At 35.7% G+C, this 7804-nt stretch overlaps 1 protein-coding gene across 7 annotated transcripts in view; it reads left to right on the top strand.

Annotated features, from left to right (window-relative positions):
- The first annotated feature begins 2197 nt into the window (after positions 1 to 2197).
- The window catches only part of marchf8 (membrane-associated ring finger (C3HC4) 8), a 92974-nt gene continuing 87367 nt past the window's right edge, over positions 2198 to 7804 (top strand). For 3 of the 7 annotated variants that reach the window (XM_059035772.1, XM_059035773.1, XM_059035774.1), the window contains exon 1: positions 2198 to 2442. The gene's annotated coding sequence lies outside the window, so the exon portion shown is untranslated. The remainder of the gene's footprint in view (positions 2443 to 7804) is intronic. The other 4 variants (XM_034926071.2, XM_059035775.1, XM_059035776.1 and 1 more) reach the window with 3 other exon arrangements.

Genomic DNA, 7804 nt, shown 5'->3' with positions numbered 1-7804 from the left:
ACTGGCTGACATGTCAGTCAATAGGGGAAGCAGCTAATTGGTTATTGACAGGAAAAAAAGAGGTGGGGACAATTTCACCCTCCAGGTAAAATGACACAGGAAGTACATGACTATAAGTAAGGCTTGCGAACAGGATTTATTTTACCTAGTGTAGTACCAGATAGCATGTTTTTAAAACTGTGCATGTGAAAAATATATATGGCAGAGAAAATGTACAGAACTATTCTGTTGGCTACAATTACGTTAAACAGTAACTAGCTCCACAATTATTGTTTTTTGCTGATGGTTATTGTTGTAACAACTGAAATATTTCTTGATGTTGTTTTTTATTTTAAGAAGTTTAATTCAGTGACAAAAGTTTGACGAAAAGTCTTTGAAAAGACATTGAAGAAGACTTCTAATCGTAACGTTTGTAATTGAATTTATTAAGTATCCTTTCGATATTTAAAAAATGGCTAGCTTTTTAATAAGATGGCTCGTGCTTTTAGTTCAGGAGCTGCTCATCAGTGCCTATCACACAGTGAGCGGATATTTTGGATTATGTTTCCTTTTGTATTGTACAGCTGAGCACTAGATGGCACTGACGCTTACCATTGAAAAGACACTTGGACTGATCTAGCCTATGTATCATATGTCTATGGCAAACAACTAGAGCAAAGAGCAGCTCCCAAACTCAGTTAAAGCACCTTAACACACAGGACACTAAACTTACAAACCCTTTTCAGAACCATTATCAGATCCCAGCATCATCAGAAATGTGAACACAATGATTCAAGAATACTTACTGCACAGTTCTCATTTTACCAATAGTTCCTACCACTCACTGCAGTTGAACTATCGAGACCCGTAGTACAGATTGTGGTTCAAGATTTTTCTTCATATTTTTGCACTGAGTCGGAGATAATTGATACTGAAACACAAAACTGCAAGTAAGGTAGTTTTGGGGATTGTGTCTGTGTTTTTCTTAATCAGCACAACCTTTTTTCCATAATGATTTCACAACTGACCTTGTGATCCCAAAGAATGCAGTGAAACCAAGAAACTGCATCTGTTTTAACTTTCTTGACAAAATGAGTTGTTCAAGCTCATCTGTCTATGAGCTTATGAAGAAACTCAATGAGCAGGTAAGACTTTACTGATACTAGTTCTGCTTGTAGACCACTCCATTTAAAGTGCATAGATTTCACTTTATTTTAAACTTCCACAGGTACCTCATAGCCATCCTGCTCTTATGCCTCAAAAGTGCCCTTTTTATCAGTCATAAAAATACTGCAATGCTTGAAATGTGCCTGTTTTTTCTCAAGAGCCCCTCTCTTTTAATGTCCTCTACACGTTACTGTACATGAATGTGCTTATATATCTATCTATCTATCTATCTATCTATCTATCTATCTATCTATCTATCTATCTATCTATATATATATATATATATATATATATATAATATATATATATATATATATATATATATATATATATATATATATATATATATATATATATATATAATATATATAGCCTTGTGTGCTGTGCAAGATACAACCTGATTGTCTACCACTCCAGGTCAGAGTGGCCATTAAGCACAGGGGAGTGGATATGCAGTTAGAAATATTTTACTTTTTCTACTCAACCAATAAATATTATATATGCTTTTTAAATTAGCCTTCCACAATGTGATCCAACACTTCGTTCAGATGTATGTTGGTATTATAGGGCAATCACTCTAGTCTCTGTAAGTCACCTTGGATAAAGGCGTCTGCTAAATAAACAAATAATAATAATAATAATAATAATAATAATAATAATAATAATCACTTGTTTTCTAAATACCACAAATAATGTTACGCATCCAATTTGTCCTGTTTTTAATCTTTTAACAAAATTGGTGGAGCCCAATTTGCATAGGAACAAAAACTCAGTGAATCTGACATTTGATGTTATTAGCAACGGAGGTAATGTGAACTGTGGTGGTCCTAGATTCCTTCAGCCATTCTGTCCAACAAACAGGACCTGCCAAGATCCAGGGACCTTGTAAGTTACTGTAGTTTTAAGACTGCCTTTTGAATAATGTAATTAATTGTAGTCAAACCACACCGACCACCTCCTATCTGTCAGAAAACCTTGGGATCAAGGCATATTGATATCCACAATAAGCATACGTTTTGTCCAGGCAGACAAGCACAGACCTTCATGAACACTTTAATAAACTCAGCGCGCATGCCCTAGCTAACACGGAAGCATGACGCGCTGATAGTCAGCTGTGGTTTAGGAAATAAACAAAACAACGCCATTGATTTTATTGAGAAAGGGGGTGAGCGCAACAATTAGATTTTGTTCCTGTGTAAAAGGCTACATATATCTGACTGCCCGGAAGACACTAGAATCGTGCATTGATCTCTAATGCAAGAAGGGTCCTTTCCAACTTCGGCTTCATTTAAAAAGGTAACGGGGGGGGGGGGGGGGGGAAATGTTTATTCTACCGTGGATAAAATCTGCTGATTAAAAATCTAATACAAAGTCAGTGGTTTGAAATTTAGCGATGAGTGCGGTGATAGTCACGTATTTTCATTGGTATGGGGTTCTTGAACCATTCAGCTATACGAATGTTATGTCATTGCATTGGGAGAAATTGCAATAATTTAACTATGCAAACAACCATTTGTTCGTATGGAAGATAACTGGGAATAAAATCGTTTTAAAAAAAACACACACTAGTAATTAATGTAATCTGTAAATTTATAGTTGATACTGTACATCGTTGTAATACAGTGCAATTTCGTGAATTACAAATGCTGTATTAATACTATAGTAACTAACTGTATTTTTTTTTTCCTGTTGTTTCAAAAGTTTAAGCACTGCCTAAGTTTGGGTTTTAACACTTTTCAACAGCCGCATTTTCACGCAATAGATATATACTGTAGTCGTGCTTCCTATAAATTAGTTTCACTTTGACCAGTTGCAGTGTTCACAGTGTTTTCAGTCCATTTGCAGTACATCGAATGTACTGTTTATTTTCAAAACACTGCATGTATATTTAAAAGTCAAAATGCACCATAACTGTTTACACGATGTAGGCTACTACCCACGCTCGGGGTTCCACATCATTAAAATTTCAGTTTCTCAGTGCTGTGACTGTCCATATATGAAACCGATAGAACTAAGTTTTTTTGCAGTCTGCCAGAAGTGGCTAAAAAAGTACGTTTTGTTGCTTGGTATTTTTTCAGTGTTACTTGTAATACAGTTCTTTCGTATATCATCTACCATATTGTGTAATTTTTTTGCTGACGTTCCAGATGGTTCACATTCCAAAGGCAGTTGGATCAAACTTGTTTCCTTGTTGAACACTATTTGTTTGCCTTTTATATATTTTTGTTGAATAAATACGAATGCTCTTGATTTCACTTGTAGTGTATTGCAGTATGAATACAATCTTCAAGCTATAAAGAAAAAAAAAAAAACCCAGAACCCTGTAAAGACAATTCTAACAATGGCAAAGAGCTAGAGATACACATCTATTTTTTGCTTTTGACTACTAAAGGCTATTGTTGGTTATTTCCTGTCTAGTATTTGATTAGAAAATTGTTGCTGATTACACCTCTAGAGAAAGCTCAAAGCCGCTTTTGGAAAATTAGAAACGCCAGCCATGTAACTGTCATTAGAGTGTAGGGCCACCATGGGCAGCCAAATTAGATGTCAAAAGGATCTAAGATTATTCCCACAGCAGACTAGAGATAAGAGCCTTCCTGAACACTACAGTATTTAGTTCTGCAGTAAATTGCTAAAAACAATAAGTAGGGGTCTAAACAGTTTAAACCATTTCAGGCATATCCTAATTAGTCACACCGAAGTCTGTGACCTTGGTGATATGTCAAATTAAGCTTAGTTTAAGATCATAGTTGCAATGCAATTGTGGTCTTGTGTATTACCCAGTTTGTACTATTTTTAAGGAAGAATTCATTGCTGTGTGGCGTGTTATGTGGCCAGGGAGAGGAAGTCAAGGTCGTTATTTGAGCATGGTTCCATTATTACAGTGAAACACGCCACACCACAGCAATGCCATTATCATTATTATACAGCAACTTTTTAAAGTTATTGGTTTACCTTTGTTTGTCTGAAATAATCATTGTAGTTGATGCTTTGCCAAAAAAAGACTTTTGAATGTATATGTTGTCTTTGTAGTATTGCACATTCTATTAAAATTCCTTGTTTTCCGGAGTGATGAGGTGCTATAATAGTGTAGTGTGTACAGGAGTAGGGGTCAAGGCTGGTAGGTGACTCAATCAAATATAAAGACATAAGCCTGATACCAGCTCCTGCAAGGGAGCCGGCTCTTTTGTACAGTGGTATTAGATTTAGACTGGTATTAGTTTTTTGCATTATTAGTTTTTCCTTAACAAAATGGTCTCACTTCATAGTCAGTACCTTTTAGAGATCTGATCCTAAATGTCAATGAAGATTTTTCTATTTGTATTCTAGTAGCATTAAATAAAACATTTCCAGATGGTTTACTAAGTATCATGAAAGCTAATACACAAGACGGTGTTCAAATATGCCCCAATATCTGCATGCCTTAGAGTGTTGTTCTGTTAAACAGCCAAGGCTTGCAGATGTTGAACTGTATTTGAACATCGGGAGTGTGGTATTACACTTTTAAAATAGCACCCTACCCCAACCCTCCCAAAGTGAATCGGTTGTCAAATGAATTGGGCAGAATAGTTCTGAAAGTTTTAAGCTCTGCTAATATGGTGACATATTTGCACAGGTTGGAATACTTGTTAGCCAATTAGGTTAGCTCCCTCTGTAATTGCCATTTTGTAAAGACTGTCATTTGACCATTGCTGTGTATAGTTTAAAAAACTGCAGGTATATAGCTCTGAAAATGTTACAGCACAATACAATTGCAATTTAAAAGTAAATCCTGTTAAAGATAGCTAAAATCACTTTTCTACTTCAAATCTATTTATGATCCCTCTAAAGGCTGTGTCTGAAGCCTTTCCCTACCAGACACAGATTTACAGTAGTGTAATATCCAATATGTTCAATCTTCAAGTTAATTAATTGCAGCGTTAAGTCTTATTTAATGAGTAAACTTTGTCATGAAAATTAAAGTAAACAGTGTCCTGAAATCCATGTGCAGTAAAAAAATTACAATAAAAAATAACTGAATGGCTCACCTGGTAAAGGCATAACCACGTGGTGTGCAGGGTAAGTCATACAGTCAGGCGAGAGCAGGTTTGCACCCTGGCTGGGCAAAGTTGGCAGTCTTCACTGAGGATTCCACAGGGAGCTTCGTATAGGCTGTGGTGCAGAATTTGTTTCTCTGCCCTGCGCAACAGCAGACCCTACTGGCCAGATGCCTGGTGAGCTCAAAGTGGACACCTGCAGGGCTAGCACTTGTCCTCCCAGTGCCAGTAGCTCTCCCACTGAGCTGTTGTGAGGATTGTTGCATTGAGGAAAGACAATTGGACATTCTATTTTTGGGAAACAGGTAAAATAATTAAGTTAAAAAATCTTTCAAACAATACTGTTTTTATTATACACTATTTGCATTCAGTTAAAGAGCTACTGTAGCCCACGACTGATAATGCAAATGCACTTTCTCATTCTTTTTTAATTACCTTTAAGAGCTAAATATCAAATACTTAATTAATATCATAACCTGCAGCTCTGTTTTTCGAAAGATGAATCAATTAGCCTGTTGCCATGATGACTATTTTTTTTAAATAAACACAGAGCAGCATCATCTCTCTTGCTGTACATTGCACACAAGTACTGCCGTTCTTAGTAGAAAATACACTACCTGTCTGTAATACTCGAGTGTAGTACCTCCAGCAAAATGAAATCAATGGCCTTGGAACTAAAAAGACAAAAGCCCCCTTCACAAGAACAACCACAGTGCATCGGAAAGGCTACAGTCCCTGTGAATGCGAGGGTGAAACGAGAAGATGTGAAATCGGCTGCTGCCCGGGCAGGCCTGAGATTAAAGGGCATCATTTCCATGTACCATTTGGAAGTGTACAGTGTATGATAGGGTAAAGTCACACATAGTAAAATAATGTGAAACTGTTCAGTAATTTTTTAAAATGTATTTATGAAGAATTCCAGAGTTGCTGTACTTGAAGCAACAAGAACAACTTAAAACAGGACATCTGTGGTCTTTCCTGGTTGGAGTTTTCGGTTACTGTTAGTCATACCTTTTATAAATAATCCACAAATAATCGAATGGGCAAAGATTGTTAACTGTCTCTGGATGGGGTGCTAACTATTATGTAGTACCTGGGGGATTTTGAGCATACAGTTGTTTGGAACAAGGATAGGTTTCAGTTGGTTTCATTCCAGAATCTAGACTGCCAGTAACTGGTTATGATTTGTTGACACAGCTCCAAATTCAAGCTTGGCTCACTAGTTTGTTTTTACTTGTATGAACTGTACAGTATGTCGTTATGGAACTAGTACTTGGTGTAACATTTAGATTTACTTTTCTGACACAAGTTACTTTTAAACAAATAAAATGCCCTATGAGATGAGTAACATGTCTGTTGTATTTTTTTTAAAAAAGGACCGTCTTTCCACAAAGACCTTCTGACATGGTACTTGATACAACAGATAATGTAGACATGCTGAAAAAAAAAAAAAAAAAAAAAAAAAGATAAATACTGTACATACTCAATTTATCATATAATGAGCTAAAAAAAAAAAAAGTAAGCAGCTCTGTGCGGCATGTGTGATAATAGGTTTTAAATTGTATTTTAAAATAGAACTTTCCACAAATCTGGTGTGCAACTAGATACCCTGTAGGCCCTAGGCATGTAGAAAAGCAAAGAGAGTTGTTGAATACTGTACACATTCAACCTATAACATAATGTATTAAGAGCTCTGTGAGATGACTAGTGTGGTAACAGGTTTTAAATTCAAGCAGTCTTTCTCCAAATACCTTCTGGCTTGATACCAGACACAACAGATGCATAATATAGGCCAATATATGGTGAAAAACAAAAGAAATGAATGATGAATACATATTTCAAGAATTAAATCATAGACTTCTGGCATGGAAGAGATGCATTTCTTCTGCATGGAACATTTGAGCAGCAGTGTGGAGTAGTGGTTAGGGCTTTGAACTCTTGACCAGAGGGTTGTGGGTTGTGGGTTCAATCCCAGGTGGAGAACACTGCTGCTGTACCCTTGAGCAAGGTACTTTACCTAGATTGCTCCAGTAAAAACCCAACTGTATAAACGGGTAATTGTATGTAAAAATAATGTGATTTCTTGTAACAATTGTAAGTGACCCTGGATAAGGGCGTCTGCTGAGAAATAAATAATAATAATAATAATTTGAACTGTACAATTCTGGGAGGCAACATCAGCTCTGTTAGTTTTTTTTTTTTTTTTTTTTTTACTAAAATGCAGAGTATGCAACCATATAAATAAACCTTTTTTTATACTCTTGGGACAGCAGATTTGTAAAAAAAAAACAAAAAAAAACCAGACAAACCATGTGGTACATCGGGTGGGTGTTGTCACTAATATGAAACTATTCATGTGAAAAATGCTTGTTTACAAATTACAGTTCTGAATCAACACCAACCAAATCAAATTATTATGTTAATATTAATTAAAGCTGTAAATCGATATTTAATAATAAACATTTCCAGTGAAAAAGTTTCTAGTGTTTCTAGTTTTCTTAATATTTGACTTTTGTACATATTTAAAATTTGATATTGATTTCTGCATACAGCATGAACCTTTTGAAAACATCTGTGCATGCATTTAGTCAAATACTTTTAGTTTAGGTTAGATGAAGCAA

The sequence above is a fragment of the Acipenser ruthenus genome, chromosome 13 (genome assembly GCF_902713425.1).
Source record: "Acipenser ruthenus chromosome 13, fAciRut3.2 maternal haplotype, whole genome shotgun sequence".
NCBI classification, from domain to species: domain Eukaryota; kingdom Metazoa; phylum Chordata; class Actinopteri; order Acipenseriformes; family Acipenseridae; genus Acipenser; species Acipenser ruthenus.
The sequence above is the reverse complement of the archived record's forward strand: the minus strand, read 5'-3'. Positions and strand labels throughout refer to the sequence as shown.